This window comes from Mesoplodon mirus, assembly GCF_964341445.2.
Source record: "Mesoplodon mirus genome assembly, chromosome: 14".
NCBI lineage: Eukaryota > Metazoa > Chordata > Mammalia > Artiodactyla > Ziphiidae > Mesoplodon > Mesoplodon mirus.
This window is the reverse complement of record NC_138990.1, coordinates 79,109,077-79,133,979: the sequence shown is the minus strand read 5'-3', so window position 1 is coordinate 79,133,979 and position 24,903 is coordinate 79,109,077. Positions and strand designations below refer to the sequence as shown.

The following is a 24,903-nucleotide window of genomic DNA, read 5'->3' as shown; positions in this document are numbered from 1 at the left end:
GTGCTAGGTGCAGTAGACATCACAGAGACCAGGACAACATGGTCCGGCTTGCAAGAAGTTCGTAATCCAGCCGTGGGAGACAAGTATCCATACTGAGAACGACAACGGGGGAAAGCTGGCTATTTAGAACTCACCTGCCTTGTGAGGCGAGCAGACTGTGCCCGATGGGGGCCCTTGGTTCTTCCGAGCTCCCTGAAGAAGCCAGATGTGCGAGTTTGAGGGAAGGAGCTGGGAACGCTGAATTTTTCCCACCATGAAGAGAGAAAAATTGGAGCTCCCCAAGGAAACCACGAGGGAGGGGATCAAGTACAGAGTTGGGAGGAGGAAAAAGAAAGGAATGAGACAAAGTGGCAGAAGACTGCAGCGTGAGCCCGCCTCACCAGGACCATCTACGTGAGGGGCTGTAGAAACCAGCGAAGGACTGAGCTTCACACCAGCCATGACTTGGCAGAACAGCTAAACCGCTCCTAGAGGTGGGAGCCCGTGAGGCAGAAATGTCCATGAGAAATGAAAACCTCTTTCCTGCTTCCCCAAATCTGTAGAAATGGGGCGGGGCTTTGGATAGCCATTGACGTTGGCATCCATGTGTCTCTGTGTGTTTGGGGTTTCGGGGGGATCAGTGCGATCTCATATAGAAAACTTCTTTTAAAATCTCCCAGATCTGCTCCCCTCTCTCTTCCTCCACCACCTCTCACCAGAACTAGTCCAGTAGCACCTCCAACTGCAACCACCCCACCTCCCCACTAACCCGTTTCCACCTTGCAGCTAGAGCTCAGGGCAACCATGTGATGCAGATCCGATCATGTCACCCTCTTCCTGGACTCTCCCTGCTTATACCTTGCAATGACTTTCCACTCTTCTTGGGGTAAATTTGGTCCTGAGGGTCAGAAAGCCCTACCAAATCAGGCTTAAAATACAAGGCAATTTATTGGTTCCCTAACAGGTAACTGGAATAGAGTAAGCTTCAGGCCCTGCACAATCAGGACACTAGCACCTATTCTGCTATTCTCTTAGCTCTGCCTTCCTCCCTAGGTGTCAGCTTGATCCACAGCCCAGCTTCCTTTCAATCAGCATCAAGTGGAACACCCCCAGGGGGGAAAAAAAAAAAAGAACATCTTGCCCAGCCACGAAATAAAATTCCTTCCCTTCAGCCTGAGTGAGCCAACTGAGACCACGTGCTCACTCCCGACCAAAAAAATTCCTTGTGATATGCCTATCCACTGAATCCTTTCCTTCCCTGCTCCTGGTGGGAATGGGTCCTTTTGTATAAAAACACATTGAAATGATGCTAAAAGATACAATTGGCATTAAACCTAGAAAGTTTTACTGTAATGATGCTCAACTATGAAAAAAATGAAAGAACTAACTATCAACCTTAAAGTTCTCCACTGTCCTTGATGAAGGATCTGAGACCAGATGTCCCCAGGGCCTTGAGCTCAAGGTAGTGAGCAGTAAGGGCAGAGGGCTAGAGCCTGGAGGAGGGAAGACAACAGGGGACCAGGGGCGGCTGGCCTCATAAGAGATGGATTTTGAATGGATGGGATAGAAGAGATAAGCAAATGTTGCTGTAGCATCTTCTGCACCCTGGGTGGGATCTCATTTGGCTTAGTTTTTTCTTTCTGAAAATGAACTTAGCCAACAAAAGAGTTGAAATTAGGGACTCAAACAGCTGCCGAAGTTCAGAACAACATTATCCACGGTAGCCAAAAGGTAGAAGCAAACCAAGTTTCCACTGATGGATGAATGGATACACAGAATGTGTATATACATACAATGGAATATTATTCAGCCTTTAAAAGGAATGGAATTCTGACACATGGATGAACCTTAAAGATATGCTAAGTGAAATAAGCCAGATACAAAAGAAAATACTGATTCCACTTCTATAAGATTCCTAGAATAGCCAAATTCATAGAGACAGAAAGTAGAATAGTGGTTGCTAGGGGCTGGGGGGACAGGTACAGAATGGGGAGTTATGTGTAGAGTTTCAGAAGATGAACAAATTCTGAAGGTGGATGGTGGTGACAGTTGCACACCAGTGTGAGTGTATTTAACACTACTGAGTTGTGCAGTTAAACATTGGTTAAAATGGCAAATTTTATGTTATGTATATTTTACCACAATTTAAAAAAAGGACTTAGTTCACCTTTCCAGGCATTGGGGGCACAACAAAGGGGTGACAGGAGATTCTCAAAGAATGACTGTTGGTTGATTGGGTTATCTGGATAAAAGACACATTGATAGGGATACACTTTCCTTTTGGTTCCATGACGCTGATTAGGATGACCGAGATGAGAGGAGACGCGGGCCTCCCACAGAGGAAGCCTTGAGGCTGCCCAGAGTGAGAATGGACGCCTCCCACCCCTGCACAGACGAATCCCCAGCACACCCAGTCCCTCCGAATCAGGGCAGGCTCTTTTTGAGATGGGCGTGTTTCCCCCCTTCTGTTCTCTGCAGGGAAGAGCCTGCAGGGTGGCGGGAGGGAGGAGAGGTGGTTGGGGAACTTCCTTCTGTCGGGCAGGAAAATAGCGCAAGGAAACAGAGCTATCCCTACTCTTTGAATGGAAAATGTCTCTTTCAGACCTCCTTTTAGAGAGTCCCCTCCTGCCGTCTTACCAGAGGGATGATGGAACAGCTGTCACCAGTTGGGTCTGACTCATTCGTTTATCATCTCTCCCCACCCCTCTCCCTAACCCCCTCCCTCCAAACCCACCCACCCCGAAAATGCCTGAGCACAGTTGACTATTTTAAGAACTGAATTCCCTGTCGGCATGGCAACTTCGGCTGTACCTCTTGTCACTGCTGCCTGGATGGAAGAAAAGGCACCTTTCACCAGGATTCCTGCAGCCAACAGAAGAGATGGTTCACAGATCACACATGGCCACAGGGTGGACATCTAGTTTCTGTCGCATATTCTTCTTTGTGTGTTTGCTTGTTTTATAGCCCTTTAAGAATGTAAAAAAACATTCTTAGCTGACTGGCCATACAAAAACAGGCCCTGGGCCAGAAAAGGCCCAAGGACCGTAGTTTACCCAACCTTTGTTTAGGACAAGAGCAGCAGGTGTTCGCACTGCCTGGGTTTCTCATTGTGGATGTTTTAAAGGTTGTGAAGGGTGAGGGGGCTGCTGGGGAAAAGATGGGAAGGCGTTGTGGAAGGACAGCGTGATTAATTGATTTTTTAAAATTTCCCCCTACTATCTACACTTTACTATACTTTAAAGGTTTATTTATATTCTTCTTGTGCTTCAGAGCTAAAATGTTAGGCTCTGCCATTTTCACCATAGCCCTAATAAGGATTAAGGCTTACAATCTATGAGTTCCTTTTGTAGATAATGGTGTTTATTTCATAACCTCTTATCATTCTTCACAAAGACCAGATTTTCTTCAAAAATGTTGAAAGAACATTTTGAATGTTTCTTTTCTGTTTGAAAATTTTTTAGAAGAAAAATTTTTTTAATTTTAATTTAAAATGAATTATTACACAAATAAGCATACTAAAATAAACTCCCATGTACCTGAAGGGCGTTTCTGTGTAAATTAAAGAAACAGTTTCTACTTTCTTAAAACATGGATTGAAAGGGGGAAATGATACCTTTGCAAATAGTATTTGTATGGAATCCAGTTCTAGGTCATAGCTGAAAGTGACTATTGGGGGAGGGGTGGGAGAAACATCTGTGGGAATGAAAAGGGGATCATTCTTTGATGGTTACCATGGAAACCACTAGGTTAAGATGGTTGAGTTTGCTTACGGGGCAGTGAGGTTCCTGCTGACGGACTCTGGGTCAGAACTGTAGGAGAGCCCTTAGGCTGGTCCCCAAGGACACCCTGCTGTCTCTGAAGCTCCCTCCCAACCCCCAATACTGTTTGAGGGTACTCTCATTCTGAACTTCTAGGGTTTGATGAAAAGAAAGACACTGTAGTGTTTCGTTCCTCAATTTTAGAGCTTTGTTCTGTATTGAGTAAGCTAGGGTCAAAGTGCTCATCTGCATACCCACTTTGAGGTGTTCTGGGATTTTATGGTAGACCACTCCTGTCCTGTTTATAATAGGAGGGCCCCTATGTCCCTGGAAAAAAGCCCTAGAAGGACTGGTGGGGGTCTTGTGGTATTGATGCCCACCTCAGAATGCAGAAAGTACGACCATGAGCCCCGGAGGAGCAAGGAATCCGACTTAAGCCAATGAGATTCAGAGGGTCCAGATGCATTTCCCCCCTCCTGAAAGAACTTGACCCCAACGTAGGATATCCCTCAGTCGCCAATATCCAGAGCTGCTTTAGACATCAGATAATTTGCTCTTAGGCATATCAGTAAGAAGTGGAACTTTGTCATCGGACTCCTTGAACTCGGATCCATCATCTCTAGCATGGCGTACTCTGTCACCTAATGGCATTGGTGGTGGGGAAGGAATCCACAAGATGCCTAGCATCCATAAAGGGCAGGCACAGAGGCAGAAGCGGGCTGGAATTAGTCACCAAGGGATAAACGTGCGCAGAGTGACAAACAAGAGGCCGCGGAGGACCGACGTAGATCCTAAGCGATGGAGCCACAGCGCGGCGATCCCCAAACTGAGGATCCCTAGGGCGCTCCTGCAGCTCCAGAAGGAAAAGGCTGCATAGACGAGGCATGACCACCAGGGGGCGCGCGGGCCCCGGGATCTCGGGAATCTGGGGCAGCGTGAGGGAAAGAAACTGGAAGGCCGGCGCAATACCTGCTTTCTCCCCAGGATGTAACTGGCAAACAGCAATGACAGGTATCTCCTGGGCAGGTGCTTGCCCGTCCGTATCTCCCACAAAATCAGAAGTCCCTCGAGGGCAGTGACTGTGTTTTCGTTCCCTTGCTCCCCCGACTGCACATGAGTTCCCTCGTCCCCATCCTAGGTTTGCTGAGTGTTAAAGGAACACGTTCTCACCCTGGAAGGTGGGAAGGGGGCACCTGGAGGAAGGATGCTTTGAGGCAGCTGTTTGAGACATGTCAGATGGTCACCACGGTGAACTCCAACAGTTGGCGCGGAAGGCGAGCTTGTACACTTGAAAATTGGGGGCGGAGCCTAGGGGACGGACAAGAAATAAGACAGTGGTTCTCAAACTTCTTAATCTCAGGACCCCTATATACTCTTAACATTACTGAGGGCCTCAAAGAGTGTTCTATTTACCATATTAGAAATTAAACTGAAATTTTAAAAATATTTACTTAAACTTACAATAATAAATCCACTACATTAACATATATATTTTTAAACCTATATTTTCCAAAACAAAAAAAGTTAGTGAGAAGTGTGGCTCCATTTTACATTCCTGTAATTTTTAAAAATGTTTAGCTTAATAAAAGACAGATGGAGTCTCTTATCTGCTTCTGGACTCACTCACTATCGGACTGAGTTTTTGCAAAGCACATAGCTTCATATATTCACGAGAAAATGAGAGTGAAAAAGGCAAATAACATCTTATTATGAAAACAGTTTTCATCTTGCAGACTTCCTCCCCATTTTGATGTTAAATAGAATATAAATTGCATACAGTGTAACTTTTGGATAAGAATTGAGAGGCTTTTTGTAAAAGGAAGTTTGCCTGAGGTGAAGGCTGAGGGCTGAAGGCCAGATTGCCTTCAAGTTCACCCACTGGAAAGATGTGGCCTCCATGGCCAGTGGTAACAGAAAACAGAGCCTCAGCCGGCGTAGACACACGTGTGTTGTGTGAGCGTCAGAACCCTGTTATAGCTGACTTTTCACTGTCTGCTGTTCTGAATTACAGACAGCAGAATGGTGGCTGGACTCCCTCTCTTGAGGCCAAAAGCGTATGAGAAAGTTGATTCTCCTTGGGGACGGGCTTGTTTTCCTAATTCAGATACTCTGCTAACTTTGAACCCATTGGGGGGTTCTTATCAATTCAAAAATATTTCAAAACAATGGCCCCCCTCACCTCACCTGTTAGAACTGCTATCATCAAAAAGACAAGAGATAACAAGTGTTGGAAAGGATGTGGGAAAAAAGGAACCCTTGTGCACTGTGGGTAGGAATGTATTGAATAAATTGATAGAGCCACTCTAGAAAACAGTATGGAGGTTCCTAAAAAAATTAACAATACAACTACCATTTGATCCAGCAATCCCACTTCTGGGTATATATCTAAAGAAAGTGAGAACAGGATCCTGAAGAAATGCCTGCACTGCCATGTTCATTGTAGCATTGTTCACAACAGCCAAGATATGGAAACAACCTATGTGTTTGTCAACAGACAAATGAATAAAGGAGATGTGGCATATATATACACAATGGAATATTATGCAGCCATGAGAAAGAAGAAAATCCTACCATTTGCAGCAAGATGGATGGACCTTGAGGGCATTATGCTAAGTGAAATAAGTCAGACAGAGAAAGACAAATACTGGATATTATCACTTCTACATGTGGAATCTAAAAAAGCCAAATGCATAGAAACAACAAGTAGAACGGTGGTTACCAGAGGCTGGGGTGGGAGGGTTGGGGGAAGATAGGGAGATATTGATCAAAGGGGGCAAACTTCCAGTTATAAGATGAATTCGTTCTGGGGAATCTAATATACAGCATGTTGATTATAGTTAATGATACCATATTGTATACTTGAAAGTTGCTAAGAGAGTAGATCTTAAATGTTCTCACCACAAAAAAGAAATACTAATTATGAGATGTGATGGAAGTATTAGCTAATGCTTTGATGGTTAATCATTTTGCAATATGTAAGGATCAAATCAACATGTCAAACACCTTAAACTTCCACAATGTTATACGTCAATTATATCTCAGTAAAGCTGGAGGGGGCAGTGTGGAATGCCACCACAATGGCCCCAACATCTCCATGCCCTAGGCCTGCCCTGGGGTCTATGCAGAATGCCCCAGTCTCAATGAAGAGGCAATGTGGGGAGACTTCCAGAGTCAAGAAACAGATCAGGAAAGCTTCTTCCTAGTTAATTCCCTCCCAGGACACCTAACCTGAGTGATGATCACAGTCATCCTAGGAATGGCACAGGGCCCACCTCACATCCAGCAGGGCCAGAGGCTGGCTCTTAAAGTGCCAGGTGCATTCTTGAACCCCCAGGTTTGGGAGCCACTGGCCTCCTCTATCCTCATCTACCTATTCTACAAAGGCCCTCGGTCCTTAGGCACTTTAGGGTCGCTAGGGGCATATATTTAAAATTTGTAGTTCCCTGGTCCAATCCCTAGACAGTCCAGTAGCTGGAGATTAGATAGACCTGGGATGGGCCCTAGAACAAGTTCTAAACAAGCAGCCCACTTCATGCTGCTATAAGTGGCCCAGGACCACCCTGTGCCTCAAGGGTTTTTGCAGCCTGTGTGTTACAGTCTGAGTGTCACAAAGAGACTTGAGGGCCCAACTCAGAATCAGTGCAACCTTCGCCTTACGTCCCTTATCCTTTGAACAATCAGACCCCTTCCTGGGAACTGAAATTTAAAATCCAGGGTTTAAAAGTCTCATTTGATGAAGGTGACAGTCTTCCCCCACAATCCCAGAATGATGTGTTCCAATAAGATCCTCGTCTTCTCAGACTCCAACCGGGCTGCAAGCACTGCCCACTCACCTTCTCCACACTTTACTACCACCCTTCTACTACGGCATGAGTCGATGTGTTTGTGGATGCATACACATCCATCTTTCAAAAGAGCCAGGTTAAAGGTGCAGCAGGCAGGAAAAAAAGGGGGGCAGATTTATGGACTCAGCTTTCTCCATACCAGGAGCCCCACTCCCACCTTCTCCTCCAATTCGGTAAAGGGTATTTCAGTTCCGGCATCACAGAAGGGGCTGCTGCTCCCTCTCTCCCCACCCCCCTGCCCGGGCCACTGGTTAGAATGGCCACCTGCCTGACTGGCTCATGGATTTCCTAACAGGACTCCTGGACTCTGGCTCCCTCAAGATAGTCCATGGCCCCGGATCTACTCTGCAGCCAGCCTCAGCCGCATTCTCATCCTCATTCTCTGCCTTTGTTCCTGGCTTTCACATTTACTCTGCCTGGCACATATTAGTGAATATTAACTCATTTCATGAATCGCTTAAAGCATCAAGTTGCAGTGAGTAGCTTTTTTTCCCCCCAATTGTGTCTAGGCACACACAAACACACACTTAGGAATGGAACTGGATTTATGGTGTCCTCTTTTTTTTTTTTTTTTCCGGTACGCGGGCCTCTCACTGCTGTGGCCTCTCCCGTTGCGGAGCACAGGCTCCGGACGCGCAGGCTCAGCAGCCATGGCTCACGGGCCCAGCCGCTCCACGGCATGTGGGATCTTCCCGGACCGGGGCACGAACCCATGTCCCCTGCATCGGCAGGCGGACTCTCAACCACTGCGCCACCAGGGAAGCCCTATTGTGTCCTCTTTAACCTCTGGGCAGCCTAATTCATTTTCTGCTGTGGTCTGAACTCTGTGGGAACCATCAGTGGAATCTGGGGCTCTTCACCATCAGCTTGGGAAGACTCGATCCTGGGGTAGACTTGATGGAAATGATGAACGTGCACACTTCAGGGCTAACTCCCAATTCTGGACACCAAGGCAGGTCCCATGCCAATTATACCTGCATCCCTGGGTGGGCCTGGGCTTCCCCAGTGATCGCAACTGGCAGCCAGGTTGAGGAATGCCACCCAACCCAGTTCTTGGGAACATCTTCCCTTCTGCCCTAGTGGCCTGGAAGTCATCCCCCAAAAAGATGGCTTCACCAAGGAAAAGAAAAACTATCAGAAGTCCTTGAAGTGAAATTCCCACAGGAGTTCAGGACACCCCAAAATATGCCACTTTGTTGTTCTGATTATTTTGAGCTGAGGGCAGTTAAAAACCAGCAAAGGTGGGGAGAGGCTTTCTCCAAACTCCCCTCATCTGCCTAAGACAGATCCTCCGAAAGGAATTCAATTGTCATAAAATCTCCTTGCTGGGAGTTTCACTAATCAGGGAAGATTGTCACAGGAGAGGACACTAGGAGTCCACACAACACCCTGACAAACTTTGTCACAAACTATCATATCTCCCATCTGTTCTTCAAAGGGCCCATTCAGGGCTTCCCTGGTGGCGCAGTGGTTGAGAGTCCACCTGACGATGCAGGGGACACGGGTTCGTGCCCCTGTCCGGGAAGATCCCACATGCCGCAGAGCGGCTGAGCCCGTGAGCCATGGCCGCTGAGCCTGCACGTCCGGAGCCTGTGCTTCCGCAATGGGAGAGGCCACAGTTGCAAAAAAAAAAAAAAAGGCCCATTCATCTTGCCCCTAAATCGCCCCTTCCCTATAAAGACGGTATATAAGCTCTCAAATCTCATCACCTTTCTGGGTACTCACATTTTTTCCTGTGATGTCCCTGTCCATGTAACGTTAGAAATCCAGAAATGTGTATACCTTTTCTCCTGTTAATCTGCCTGTTGTAAGTTTAGTTCACAGACCCAGCTACTGAACCTAGGAGGGTAGAGGAAAAGTCTTTCCTCTCCTACCTCCTCATCCATTCCTTCTTTTTTCATCAGATATTTATTGAGCAACTACCATGCTAAGTTGTCTGCTAGGTATTAGAGGTACTAAGTTGAAAACAGAACATAGGTCAGGCCTCAGGAGGTAGAGTGGAGGGACCAGACACTATACCAGCAGGGGGAGTTCAGCCTGCTCCCCAGGATCCTGGCCCATCGCAGAGGGAGGGAGGACGCTAGGAGTGACTAAGGATATTTCTGGGAAACAGGGCTCATCCATGGCAACTTCTCAGCACCTACGGGAGGGGCAGTTTCAGGCACAACATGGTTCTGTGTCCTGGGAGTGCCAGTATCTTTTAAACACAGGCTCTTAACATTATTCATGTTATGCCGTCTATGCTCTGTAGGAGGCGGTGCCGTTGCCGCCATTGTACAGATGAAGAAACTGAGACTCAGCGAGATGAATCAGCTTGTCTAAATCTCTCAGGAAGAAGAGCTGCAAGCAAACCTCCAGTCTGACTTCAGATCCCTTTTTGTAACAGCTCTAGAGAGACGGGCTTCACTGAAGGAGCTGGTAAAAACGGACAGGGCCATTTCCCTGGCATCTCAGTGCAGCCCTGGAAACACCAGGTGTCGTCAGCAGAGCTGGCAGCTGGGGGAGTCGGTGTCAGCAGTGTTGGGAGAGGGCTTTGGGGCAGCTGTGGAAGGTGGCGCTGGTGGCCTCAGCAATCCTGGTGGGCCGGGCAGCCAGCCATCCCCCCGCGGCACGATAGCTGATATTTATTGAACATTCACGGTGTGCCAGACACTGCGTAAGTACTTACCGTGGATTAACTTTTTTAATATTTACAACAACTCCCACTTTTACGGATTAGGAAACCGAGGCCCCAAGAGGCAAGGTAACTTTCCCTGGTCAGCATCTGATAAGTGAGAAGCCAAGGTCCAAACCCAGGCACGCTGACTGCTGGGCTGGTGCGCTTAGGCGCTGCGCTCTGAACATCCTAGGGGCGGCTTAGGGATCTAATATCTTGACGTGTTTACTTATCAGTAGCGTGCCCGAGGGAGAAGAGGGTCAGTGGTGGACCGCAAAAATGGCTACAGTACTTTGCAGCTCCTTCCACCAGGAGTTGAACTCCGTTTCCCACCTCTTGAGTTTGGCTCGGCCTGGCGACTGGCTTTGACCAAGAGAGTGCGGTGGGAGCGAGGGCGGCCGGTTTCCAGCCCAGGCCTCAAGAAGCCTTGTGGCTCTGCTTTCCCCATCCTTGGAAGCCTGCTGCTACAGCAAGCAGTCTGGGGTCGGCTGTCCTGCCTTATGAGAGGGACGTGGCCCGGTCGCCCTTTCACCCTAGCTGACAGCCTGCTAACCACCAGATATGTGGGTGAAGCGGTCCTAACCCATCCAACGACCTGCCGGCTCACCACGGACACACACACAGGCCTCGCAAAGCCAGGCTAGCTAGACGCTGCCCCGCTGACACCCACAGAGTCGGGAGCCCAATAAATACACGTTTCTTGTTTTAAGCCACCGGGTGGCTTGTTGTGTAGCAATAAACACAGCTGAAAACACCTCAGAGAGAAGGAAGGTATGAAGTTGGAGGAATTCCCACCAGACAGTATGAGTAAGTGGAAACCCTTCAGGCAGGGAAAAGAGATTCAAAGGAAAACAGTGAGAGGGGGAGCACCTGCCTGTTTCCTCAGAAACCCAGCACGCTCACCCCTTCCAGCTTCCACCAGGTGGAGGAGAAGCCATACTCTTCCGAAGAGAGACTCCAGACAGAGAGAAAGCTGAAGCAGGAGTACTCAGCTCCTGCAGGGAGGGTGTCCGCAGTCAGCCCAAGGTGGCTGCCTCTTGGCAGACACGCTGGCGCTGCGTGACGAGCAGACAGAGAGAACCCAAGACAGTCCTGTGGACCTGGGATCCCGGGTGTCATGGAAGGGTTCCAGCTGCTCCACTGGAGGAGCCCCGATCCAGACAATGAGCTGTGTGAGCCTAAACTCAAGCAGCAGCCGTAAGAATGAGGAGAAGCGGGAAAAGGGGAGAAACGTTTAGGATGTACAAGGAACAAGAAAACTTGGGGCAAATTGAAATAGGGGGAATGGTCAGTGGGAGTGGGGCAGCGTAAAATAACACTGCTGTTCAGAGTACAAAAGGATGCCCTGGGAGATAACAATAGGGGGAAAAAAGATTCGATGATACTTACTAAATGTCATCATCATATAAAATTTACAGATTATGGTATAATCATGCCTTTTGGTGATGACATTGGTGATTTTTGGACATAGCCTGCCACCGGGCACTTGTTTTAAGGTTACCCCTCCTTGAGGCATTTGAATTTTAAAGAGAATCAAAGCCTTCGGGTAAGGGATGACGCTGTGTTCACAGAATTTCAGGCAGCCATTGAGAGTGGAACAAGGGTTTTTCTTTTATGTTGGCCCCTTCCCGGGCTCTTGGCCCGGAACCACAAAAAGCATTTCCCAGGACCTTGGCGTCGCAACACCTTAAACTCCCTTCCTCCCAAGTTTTCCCAGTGTTTCTCAGACTTAGGGAAGCGACTCTCCCCGCTCCGGAGCCTAGGGGTGGGGGCGGCCGATCCCCCGCGAGGCCGCCAGAGGGCGATGCTCCGTCGCCGGGAGCGCCGCGGCCGCCTGGGCGTGTGGCCTGGGGTGGGCATTTTTGTGTTGTTTAAATGCCAGCATTGATTGCTCACTCCTTTCCCAAACATGTTTCTAATTTACCCAGTATCTCGTCTACGTGAAAAACTCAAGAACAACAACAACCAAAGAATGCATACTTAACTTTAGTTACCGGGTGAGCAAAAGGGGTTTGACACCAAATGCAGTTTTGTTCCAGAAACCTCTGGGACTGGGGCAGAGCAGCCAGCAAGGGCTCTCCAGAGGCTACTCACCGGTTAGGACAGAGGCACGTGGAAACAAACACACCGAACCTCGACCCTGGATAGACTCTTGCTAGCACCCAACAAGCCGGCAGCTTTCCGCTCTAGAGGACGGGTTCGTTTCCGGCCAAGTTCAGGAGCTGGTGCCCGAAGAGGGTGCCGCGCGGGACCGCGGAGAAGCTACCCGCGGCCCTGGGCAGGCGGCGGGCTCCGGCCTCCCGCCTGGCCCCTGGCTGCGTGCGGCGCCCTGGGGAGCAGAGGCGCTCGGATGCGGATGGGGGGCAGGGACGGTGGGCGATCCGGGCGCTCGGGGCAGCAGTACCCGCACAGGGTGAAGGCGGGGAGGCAGGGGGACGAGGAGGGGAGCAGAGGGGGAGTCCTGTCTGATGGGGGTGGCGGGGACGGCCCCTCGGGCTTGGGTGAAAGCCTGACCGCCACAAATAGAAGTCATCAGCGAAGAGACCTAAGGATGCGTTTGGCTGCGGGGAGGTCTCTAGGAGACAAAGCTCCTAATCCCGGGGTGGGGGCTGGGATGGGAACCCAGGGCGGGGGGTGGGCGGGTGGGGGGAGGAGTGTCTGATTGACAGCTGGGTTCTGTTTTTCGGACCAGAAAAAAAAAAAAAATCCCCTGGCCCCTGGGGAGATTGCTCAGTCACTTTTCTCCTGCAGGAAGCTGCTTCTTGTTGGAGCCTCCTGGGATTGGCAGAGTTAAAATCCTTTAACCCAAGATGCCTTGGGCCTTTTGTTCCGCTCTGACAATGGAACTGGGTGGAGGGGCTGGGAAGGCAAGGAGCTAGGTCTGGGGTGTATCCGTGGGGTGGGCGTCTGGTGAAGCTGTGTTCAGTCTCAGGGTGAAAAAAAGCGATTTGGTCGTGTGTGTGTGTGTGTGTGTGTGTGTGTGTGTGTGTGTGCGCGCGCGCGCGCGCGTTGGGGGAAGGTGTAAGGAAGCCCAAGGCACGGGCACCAGCTCGTTAACACGTGTGTATGAGTACCTGCTGTGCAGCTCAGCAAACCTTTAATTACCTGGGGAGAACTTCCAAAACTGAGAACTCAATATTGGTCCCTAAAAGGTTGGATAATGGGTTTTTCTTGCATCTCAATCCAAAGGGACAGATCTCCGACTCCCCTGGGCTCCCAGATTCTTCTAGATGTTTCGTCTTCTAAAACTCTGTGCTCCCACGGGACAGCACTTAGTTAAGGACACTCAGAAATGTAAACCCTTCTGTCATATTAATCATCTTAAAATCTTTGCTTTGAACCTATCATGTTCTTGAGTCATAATCGTCAGCAGCAGCCACTCCAATTCAAAGGACTTGGAGTGACAGCTTGCAAGCCCTCTAACCATGCAGAATTTTCTCCTCCCATTCCCCATGTGCATCCTCCCTTGTAGCCAGGCTGACCCCTCAGGGTCCCTTGGTATATCTTGAATTCTCCAGCTTCCCTATCTCTGGCCCTGCAGTTGCCTTCCTGGCCATCTAACTGGTCACTTCCTTCTCCATTCAGTTCTGGCCTCAGTCAGTCAACATGCATTCACTGAGAGTCCCCTATGTGCAAGGCATGTATCCCCTGGGAATATATCAGAGACTAAGACAAATGCCTGCCCTTAAAAGATTTTTTTGCCTTAATGGGAGGGAATAAAGCCAGACAATTTCACATGTTGATAAGTAGCTAATCAATGTGATAGAGTTGTGCTGGGGTGGGGTTAGTGGGTGCTGCTTTATTTGGTTAGGAAAGGCCTCTTTGAGACCTTCTGGGCAGGAAGAATGCTCCAAGCAGAAGGGATAGCAAGTGCGAAAGCCCTGAGGCAGGAATGCACTCCATTAAATTCAGGAGACACCATGAAGGCCATTGTCCCTGGAGCAATGTGAACAAGGAGATTTCAAGGGCTCTTGAGACATAGGCAAGGACTAGACCATCATGTCCTCTTGGGTCAAAATAAGGAGTGTGGGTTTTATTTTGGTTGCAGTGGGAAACCTTTGGAGGATTTTATGCCAGGAGAGAAGAGATTCCACTTACTCTTTAGAAAGATCATTCTGGCTGCTTGGCAGAGCAAGGAGTAGGAAAGAGTGAAGATGCGGTTGCAGACGTCCTGGCAAGAGGAGGTAAAGGCAGGGTTGTGGCTATGCAGATGATCCTATGACAGAAGCAAAGAGGCGAGGATGACACCTCCATTTTTAGGATAACTGGGTGGACAGGATGCCCATGTTAGTGGGGAAGGGTAGATCAGCCGTTCCGTTTTGGTCATACCAAGGCCTATCAGACGTCAGGTGGATATGTGTAGACAGGTTTGAGTCTGGAGTTCAGGGGCATCTGTCCTTCAGATTTAAATTTGAGATCTAGCATATATATGGTATTCAAAGCCATGGGCCGTGGGACAATTCCACTTAGGGAAAAAGTAAAACTAGAAGAGAGGGATGAGACTGAAGCCACTCTAATATTTAGAGGTCTGGTAGAGGAAAAGTGAGCAGGCGAGGCTGAGACAAACAACCTGTGAAGTTGGAAGAAAACCAAAAGATGGTGATTCTAAGGAAACTAAGCAAAGGAAGTATTTCAGGAAGGAGGATGCATCAATTAGCTATTGCTAGGTAAAAAACAACCATAAAAATCTCAATGGCATGTAACAGTAAATATTTATTTCACTCACGCATCTGGGAGTCGGCTGGAGGTCAGCTGGGTGAGGCTGACCTTGGCTGGGTCTGAGTCTGCTCTAGATACATGTCCCTCATCATCCTTGCACGAGTAGGCCAGTTAGGGCAGGTTATCCCCTGGTGATAACATTGGCACAAATAGGCAGGTGGAAATGCCTCCTAAGGCCTAGGCTTAGAACTGTACCATGTCACTCCTCCTACATTCCATTGGCCAAAATGGGTCATGTAGCCACGTCCAAAGTCAAGGAGCAAGAACATATACTCCACCTCTAGTGCAAAGAAGGACTGCAAACTCACATAGGATAAGAACACAGGGAGGAGTGACAAGAATTAGGACCAATAATTCAATCTACCATGGAGTGGTCAAACATGTTCAATGCCATTGGGAGACCAGAGGAAATTGGGACTGTAAACTGGCCACTAATCTAGTCAAGATTTCAGTCACTGTCATCCTCATAAGAGCGATTACAAGGGAATGGTAAGGATAAAAGCCCAGCTGGAGTGGGTGGAGGTGAGAAGATGGTGAGGTAGGGAAGTGTGAGTATATAGACAACTCTCCCAGGACCATCTGCCCTGCAGAGGGGCAGAAAAATGGTGCAGTAGGAAACGGGCTAAGGCTAACATGTTTTTAGATTGAGGGATATTAAGTCCTGTTTGACTTCAGTGGGAAGGATAGAGTAAAGAGCCAGAAATTGATGGTGCCTGAAAGGAAGGGAATACTTGCGCTGGTGAAAGGGGAAGGGGCCCAGGGCACAGATGGAGGGTTTGGCCACAGATGGGTGGAGGGAATGCAGAGCTGCAGGCATTCTGGTGGCTTTGGTGGGAGGAAGAGCAGGCAGTTGGTCTGTTTATACCTATTTTCTCTATGAAGGATAGTCCCAGGCCAGGCTGAGAGTGAAAGAGGAAGGGGCGTTGAAAATATGAGGAAGAGGAAAAAGTGTGAAATTGTTGCATGGTGGAGAGAGAAAAGGACTTTTCTAAGAAACAGTAGTGGGATTGTCCAGCAGTTCAAATGCCCATTGGAAATTTATGGCCATAAATGTGAAGTGAGTCCATCCACAGTAGCTGGATAACTTTCTCTTTTTTTAAATAAATTTATTTATTTATTTATGGCTGCGTTGGGTCTTCGTTGCTGCACACAGGCGCTCTCCAGCTGCAGCGAGTAGGGGTCACTCCTCACTGCGGCGTGCAGGCTTCTCATTGTGGTGGCCTCTCCTGTTACGGAGCACGGGCTCCAGACACGTGGACTTCAGTAGTTGTGGCACGGAGGCTCCAGTAGTTGTGGTTCGCGGATTCCAGAGCGCAGGCTCAGCAGTCGTGGCCCACGGGCCCAGCTGCTCCGCAGCATGTGGGATCCTCCCATCCCAGGGCTCGAAGCTGTATCCCCTGCATTGGCGGGCGGATTCTCAACCACTGCGCCACCAGGGAAGCCCTAGCTGGGTAATTTTCTTCAGCAGTGTTCAACTAGTCGGTTGCAGGTGTGAAGTAACCAGTTTGATTTAATCACAGCTGGGTTTTCACCAGGTGAATACGATGGAGAGAAACTAGTGTGAGGAGTTTAGAGTGTTTGCAAGGGAGATTTCCCATGCCAGATCATGGAATCTCAGCTGGCTGATAAGTGAAGACCTGAGGGGAGACAAATAGTGCAAAAACAGTAGAGCGATGGACTGGAGGTCTCAGGTGGGAGAGCCAGTAGACTGGAAGGACCAGAGTGAGTGAGCTGGTGGGCTGGCAGGTAGTGGGATCTTTGAATCTGAGATTTTAGAGATGGTGTAGATACTCACGGTTCCCAGGTCTAGGGTATGACCAGGAGACGAGGAGGGGGCAGGAGATGTATCGCTAGGGCTAAGGTAGTCAAGCGACTTAGGGGCTAGGGTGTCGGGCGAGTCATCAGAATTGATGCTGAGGTCACCAAGAATGGTGACAGCGGAGGAGAAAGAGCCCAGTGCTGAAATCATCAAGGGACAGAGGAAGTAACCAGAAGGATAATAAGGTGACACTAATGAGAAGTGGTGGGTAGCAAGCTCTGTTGCCATGTATTCCATAGGAGCTGGGTTTTTGAAGGAAGAATAAGAACCAGATTGGAAGCTTCAGTGGTGAGTGAGGAGACATCTCCAGGCCTTGAAGCATGGCCTGAGGAGCAAAGAGCCTCTGTTGGAGAGGGCTGTGGAGCAGCAGCGTCGTCAGGGGTCAGACAGGCTTCAGGAGGAAGGAAGTGAGGGCTCCAGCCTAGGAGGAGATGGAAAGTAGAGGCCGGGGCAGGGCGTGGGAAGGCAGGGAGGGCTGGGGATGGGGCCGAGGCCAGTGGCCCTGAGGCAGGATAGGATGGCTCTCCCTGGCCATTGGTGGGCCCCGGAGAAGGTGTCGGGGCAGCCACAACTGGCCCCTTTGGGGAAGCCTCCCAGATTACCCTGGCCTGGAGGGGGACTTCCTTTTCCAGGAACCCCCATAACTTTGGGTGCTCATGTTTCTCGGTTAGGCCATATCATCTACTTCCTGGTGTCTTCATCGTTCTTCTTCCGTGTGGATTTCTTATTTCCTCAATTAGAGGCAAGTTTGGGCAGAACCCCAGCTATGCCATTTTTGCACGCGCTCCAGGCCATCACAGCACCTGATACATAATGGGCCTTCAGAAATGTTTGCTGCTGGAGTTGGATACAAATGCGGTAATGGTTTCCCTTTAAGGCCAAGAAAGGGGCCTGTCCCGGGGGTGGGGGGGAGGGTCCTTCTGCCCGAGGCCCCGCCCCCACCCCACCCACCCCACCCCCACCCGGGCCAGCTGCAGCGGCCGCCCCTCCCCCCTCCCGCAGCCCGCAGCCGCTGATCCGAGTAACCGGACGCCTGGGCCCGCTCCCCCTCCCGACCCAGGGCTCGGCGGCCAATGGCTGTGGCCCCAGCCTCCTCTGGGAGCCGCGGGGGCCCTCCCGGCGCCACCCGGCCAGGCTGGGGCACCCGGAGCGAAGGCCTGCCCGGCTGCGAGCCCGGCCTCCAACTCCCGCTCGCGGCCTGTGTTCTCCGTGCCCTGCGTGCTCTGCCGTCCGCCTGGCCCAGCCCAGACACACCCGATCTCTGCCCCGACCCGAGCCGGGGAGGTCAAGGCTGTGAAAGGGGACTGGGCGATCGGCGCAGAGCCGGCACCCGGAGGGCCAAGCCGGGACCCATCCCCAGCCCGGGGAGTCAGGACACTCGGGTTCTTGGGCGTTTGACAGGCTGAGAGACCTTGGGCAGTGGTGGAATCTCTGAGCCTCAATTTCCTCATCTGTGGGTGAGGCTAGTCCCTGTCCACCTCTTAGCGGGGCGGTGTGAGGACCTATCCAGGCGAAGGGTGTGCAAGTTCTTCTGTATTAGCCAGAGGACAGGCCGAACCCAAATCATTGGGACCTGTCGCCACCGGCCCAGCAGCGGATGAAGACTGCAGCCCCTCCTCCCCACCATCCGGGTCCCACCCACCATCCAGGGAATTCCTGGGATCAAGGGAAGAGCCTGACACAACTTTCCTTAACACCCCAGTCTGGGCGTTTCCTGCGGCTCTTCACTCCCAAGGCAGAAGTTGGCTGGTGGAGTTTAGCAACCCCCAGGGAAGGGAGTGGGAAATAAATGCTGGGCTGGAAGGATGGAGCACAGGCACCTTTCCAACTACCTATTTTATCTCCTGTGCTTACTAGAGTGGAAGACGTATAAAGAGGAAGCTCTCACCAACAATGCCTTTTTCCTCTTCCAATGATTACAACTACACACTCCTGCCTGTTACCTGCCACAGGCTACAAATACTCAAGTATTTATCTGTATACCTTTGCTCCTGGTACCTTAAAAAAAGCTAAGGAGAGCTCAGAAAATGCATTATAGTCTGAAAGAAAAGGAAGAGAGGAAGTCTTTGTCAAGGATGCATTATTTTAACATTCGCAGCTTTCCCACATCATGGCAGGGCGTGGGTCACCTATGGTGATGAGAAAACAACAGGGGTGCCCTGAATCTTTGCTTCCATGTCCAGTTCCTGAACAGGCTCCCAAGTAGGTTCTGGAACCTGCAGCCTTAGCTCACACCATTTCCCGCACTGGGCTGGCAACCCTCGGGCACCTTGCCAGGGCACAGTGTCACATGGTAAACTGCTCTCTCTTCCCTGGCACTTGGACTCCAGGGCCCTGCACCCCATCAGGCTCTCTGCCCCGGGCGAATCCAAAGGCAGGATGTGGTCAGGGAGTCTGAGGGGGGGGGGTCCTTAAGCGGGGAGGGGTAGAGGCGCCCACCAGCCCAGGCCTGATGGTCTGCGGGCTTCTTGAATTCATTCCCTTCCAGACCTTTTCAGCCTTGCCAAGCCCTATGTGAAAGATCAGAACAGCTGGAAATTTCTAGCAGGAGAGTGCCAGGTGCTGAACATGTCCCGGTCTGACTTAGAAACAGTTAGGGGCCGGGGCTGTTTGGGGTTGGCATTCTTGCCTTTGCCAGACAGGCAGGAACTGCTCTCTCTTGGAAGGCACTGCCACCCCCGAGCCTGGGCTGGAGCTGCAATAAACCCAGGACACTGGGCTGGGGACGGAAACCAGGAGCCTCCAACCTCCCAAGCCCCAGGAGGACACAAAGGGCCTCCTCTCCTGGCGAAGCAGAAGGGAACGGGCTGACCAGGGAGGGCCGGACCGTCACCCAGTCAAAGCCAGGCGGCTGCAAATGAAACACAGGCCTAGAAGGCTCCAACAGGCACTCTGTCTTTCCCAGAGCCAAGAAATCCTGGCTAGAAACTTGACTATGGAGTAAGGCAAGGCACCGGGAAATACTTGAAACCAGGCGAGACCCCTGGTAATGTTGGACTCCGGACAAACAAGGGCCTGAGCCAAATGCTTTTCCCCCACCTGGCCCAGACACAAAAGTTGAGCTGGCCAGAGAGGACCCAGGGGAGGTGGCAGAGGAGGCGGGGAGGGACCCAGCAGGAAGAGGAAACCTGGCAGCAGGGTCATTTTTACCCGGCTCAGACAGCAGAGCTCTCGCACAGCAAGTCTGCAGAGGGGAGAGTTCCCACTTGGCTTCACACAAGGCCAAGGTCACTCAGGCCCTTTGGAGGCTCTCACGAGGTGCTCTGGAAACTGCAACGCAGCACGCAGCGACCAGGACCAGGCTGCAGGAGCCAGCTCCCGTTCGAAGGAAGGGAGTTGGTAGGGGCAGCTGCTGAGGGAGCCCAGCACCCAGCCCCCAGCCCCAGGCTGTGGCAGGACTGAGCTTCGCCCTCAGGACTAGCTCAATCCTTACATCACAGGCTCAGCCTGCTTCATTTTATTTTATTTTATTTTGAAAATTATATTTATTTATTTGGCCGCACTGGGTCTTAGTTGCTGCACGCAGGATCTCACTGCCCCATGTGGGATCTTTAGTTGTGGCATGCGGGCTCTTAGTTGCGGCATGCAGGATCTAGTTCCCCGACCAGAGATCGAACCCGGGCCCCCTGCATTGGGAGCACGGAGCCTTAATCACTGGAGCACCAAGGAGGTCCCAGCCTGCTTTATTTTAAATGCATCCACATAGTAGCTCATGTTATGGGTAAACTTTATAAACCTACTAAGGAATGTTCTTTTATTCATATTTCTCGTAATATGTGAAGGGAGGGTTACTTTTTAAAAGTTCCAAAATTAAAGAGAAAAAGAGAAATCATCCTGTGTTGAGGATGGACTCGGGGTCTCAATTTTCTTTATCCTTTGCTGGATCTTGAAAAAAAAAAAAAGAACAAAAAGAAGTGTTCCACAGCAGGAAATCTTCTTTAAAAAAAAAAAAAAGCTAGAACATGTTCTATAAAAAGAAATTCAGACAAAAAGTATAAAGAAAAGAGCAAAAAGTCACCTATTAATCCCACTCCCCAGTGATAGCCCTGATATCATTTTTGCGTATTTTTCCCAGACTATTTTCTATGCATGCAGATACATGAGGTACAATTATTAACATCAGAGTGTCTTCTTCTTCCTCCCCATGCCCACTGCAGAAAATCCTGAATATGCCTATTTGGTTTCCCCTCACTTCTCTCTTCCAGAGAGAGGAAGAATTATCACTTGCTGAGAAGAGCTAAATTGATCTATATAATAAAGGAATGCAGTGGGACGGACCGAGTTCCAGAGTAGGGAAAAGCCCTCTGGACTAGAGTTCAGTAGAGTGTTCAGATTGTAGCACATTCGAGGCTCTGGAGCAGCTACAGGGTGTAGAGAATTGGGCTTGGAGGATGGGGCTTCTGAGATGGGCTGATATGGTTATGACCTGGAGCCCTTTTAATGTTCTTCCAGAAATGTAATTAAATAATGGAATTTATTTTGTATTAATTTTGGCTATTAAGCTATGCATTAAGTCCATATAGAGACTGAAACTTATGGTCTCCCCTCTCATTTACAAGGGTTATGTTTTTTAAATTTGGGGACACACTATATTTCCTTTTTATATGCTTTTTTAAAAAATTAAGTTTCATGGTCAAGTCAATAAATGGAGATATTTGTTATCCTCTTAAACAGCTGTATGGCTGTCCTTCATTCATCTTCACCATAATTTATTTAACCCGTCCCTTGTTGATGATCATTTATGTTATTCCATGTTCACTGTTATCAACAATTACCCAGAGGCTATCCCTATGTATATACATCTTGGCACTCTTGATGAATTCTTCCTTAGGATGTATTCCTGAAAGTATAACTGTAGGGTCAAAAGAAAAGAACATTCAAATTTTAGTGCACAGTGCCAAGTTGCTCTCTGTAAAGATTGAACAAATTAAAACAACCACTTACAGGGGCGGATTCTGCTCTTGAGCGTAGTGCTGTTGGCAAGGGAAGTCCCAGTGGGCCAAGCAGCCAGAGATGCTCTGGGAAAGAGCTGAGCTGTGGCACAGGGTAGGACAAAAAAGAAGGGTCTTCCAGGGAACATGGTAAGAAAGCCAGTGAAGGCTCTATGGAAATTACTTTTGCTACCCAGCATCCCTTCCCTGGGGGAATCACCTTCCCCTCCACAGTACCCCATTCAGCCTATGAGCTTTGGGTGGCACTGACCTCCCACCTTCTCCGAGACCTCCATCGTGGGCTGGCCGCAGAGGTGACCCCATGACTGGAGCCAGATCAGTCAGAAGTCTCCATACACTGATGGAGGTGATGGGTCCAAGCCAGGAAGAAGTCTTTCTGCTCACTGAGCATGATGTGACACAGAACTGGCAGTGACCCTCTTCTCCCATCCCATGCAGATCTGAGAGATGGAGACAAAACCTTGACAGCCTTGCAGAGCCCCGAGACCTAGCCATGTTTGAAGGCATGAGGCCCATCCCGGGCTTTTTGTGTACCACCAAAAGTCCTTTCTCCCCCTCAAATTATCATGAGATTTTATTTTTTAAGCATTGGCTTTTTTTTTTAATGAGGTAAATTTCACATAATATCAACCATTAACTGTTTTTGTTTGTTTGTTTTTTGTGGTACGCGGGCTTCTCACTGCTGTGGCCTCTCCCGTCGCGGAGCACAGGCTCCGGATGCGCAGGCTCAGCGGTCATGGCGCACGGACCCAGCCGCTCCGTGGCATGTGGGACCCTCCCAAACCGGGGCACGAACCCGTGTCCCCTGCATCAGCAGGCGGACTCTCAACCACTGCGCCACCAGGGAAGCCCTCAACCATTAACTGTTTTAAAATGTGCAGTTCAGTGGCGTTGAGTACACTCACGATGTTGTGTAACAGTTGCCTCTATCCAGTTCCAAAGGCATTTTCATCACCACAAAAGGAAACTCCATACCCATCGAGCAATCACTTCCTATTCCCTCTTCCTCTCAGGAAGTTTCATATAAGTGGAATCATACAACATGTGATGTTTTGCATCTGGTTTCTTTCACTTAGCATGCTGTTTTCAAGGTTTACCCATATTGTTGAGTGTTTAAGTATTTCATTCCTTTTTAAGCCTGAATACTATTCCACTGTAAGGAATACACCACATTTTGTCTGTCCATTCTGATGGACATTTGAGTTGTTTCTACATTTTGGCTATTGTGATTAAGGGTGCTATGAACATTCATGTGTTCGTATTTGTTTGAATGCCTGTTTTCCATTCTTTGGGGTATATACTTCGGGGTGGAATTGCTGGGCCACATTGTAATTCTATGCCCATACATTCTACATTCTTTTTCTAGTGTAAGCCCACGTGAAGTGGGTTTCTTTCCTGGGCAGCCAAAGGAGTCCTGACTTACTCAGGCCTTGAAAGACGAACCAGCCTGGCCGAAGTGGAGAGCAGGGAGGAAAGTGTTCACCCTGGAAAGGGTGGGCAAGCAGCAGCAGAGACACGGAAGCAGAGCGGGGAGGAAGTACATTCTCGAGTGGGAATGCCACATGAGAAAGTCTTTTCTGGACACGTAGCCAGGCCACACTGTCTGGAAGACCCACAGAGAAGAGGAATCTTAGAGCAGTTGCTTTGGCAACGCAGTCTGTGAGAGGAAATGCCCTCCTTCCTCTTTTTCTTCCTCCCCCCACCCCTTCCTGCCAACGCCTGTGCAGGATGCACCGACGGGGAGCAGTCTGGGTGGGAAAGAACACATTTTGCTTTTTCAATGAGAAAGGTTTGTTTCTCTCTGGGCCTCCTGCAGCTCAGCCAGGGATCGATTTCTCCATGGCGGTGGGCCACAGGTCGGCCCTCAGGACCACGTCTGAGAGGGCCAGCCACCTTCAAACCTGCCCACTCTGCCCGGGACTCCAGGCAGAGGGAAGCCCCTGATCCAGCTCAGAAAAGAAATCAGTGAGGTCTCTGCTCCTGTTCCTTCATTCCTAGCACCCACCCCTCTCGGCACCCCGATGTCATGAGTCCCTTTGGGGGCACCGAACCAGGACAATGGAGATCTGTGTTTCTGCTCACTCTCATTGAAGGCCAATTGCTCACTCTAATTGAGATTCTCCTCAGAATCTGCATCTCCCCCCCCTATGGAATGGAATGCAGGTAGGAAGCAATTCTATTGACTTTCTTTGGTGTTGAACCCCTTCCGTGTGTGTCATGGTGGGCAAACTCCTGGGCAATGGAGGAAGAGGGGAGCTTTGGAAATATGAATAACCCAAGGCTCCTGACCCTGAGGCACATGCAGCTCAGTGGGGGAGATAGATGTGTACCCAGAGGAGACAGGGGGCAGCATAAAGCAGAGCAGACGACATTACAACGGTAGGGAAATTTGGTTTTAGATCTCTCCTAGTGAATATTTACTTACTTAGTTGACTGTGTATTTTAAAAATTTAATCAGAGTAATGCCTTCACATAGTTTAGGAGCTGAAACAGCAGCCCCAAGTTACCAGCCAGGTGAGGGAGCCATCTTGGAAGTGGATCCTCCAGCCCCAGTCAGACCTTCAGGTGACTGCATCCCCTGCTGATACTGTGACTAAGACCTTTCTGTAAGAGACCCTGAACTGCATCTGCCAAGCTAAGGAGAATTTCTGACCCACAGAAACTGTGTGAGGTAATAAATGGTTATTGTTTGAAGCAGTTAAGTTTGGAGATAATTCATTACATGACAATGGAAAACGAATACATAATGGTTGCTATTATTATCTTCTTGGGCTAGAACAAGGACGCCTTGCTCATAGGTTGTGTATTATGAAATGGGCTAAGCACTATCCAGACAAGTTACAAAGCTTCATTTGAAATGATAAGTCTCACACCAATCCGAAGTATACTTCAGAAGCCAGTGGTCTCAGGGAGGCGATGCCTGGGCTGACAGACCTCGTCCACAGATGACCTCAAGTGCTCAGGTGACAAACATCCAAATGAGAGTTATGGGGCTATGGATCTAATGCAGTTCCCACGGTTAGGAACTGATCGAGCGCTTTCAGTAGAAAAAAAACAGTCCCAGCTGCAGGTTCATTTGAGTCTGGCGCTTGTTTCCAGCGTGTGGAAGCTTGGCCCTTCCCATGAAAACATGGCGAAAACCTCTTCAGTATTTCCCAGCGAAATTGGCTTCCTT

General features: G+C 49.6%; 1 long non-coding RNA gene across 1 annotated transcript; it reads left to right on the top strand.

The window, feature by feature from the left end:
* The first annotated feature begins 23,522 nt into the window (after positions 1-23,522).
* LOC309815375 lies at positions 23,523-24,430 on the top strand. Its single transcript, XR_014295853.1, has 2 exons — positions 23,523-23,891; positions 24,205-24,430. It is a non-coding gene; the product is annotated as an uncharacterized lncRNA (long non-coding RNA).
* Positions 24,431-24,903: the final 473 nt, after the last annotated feature.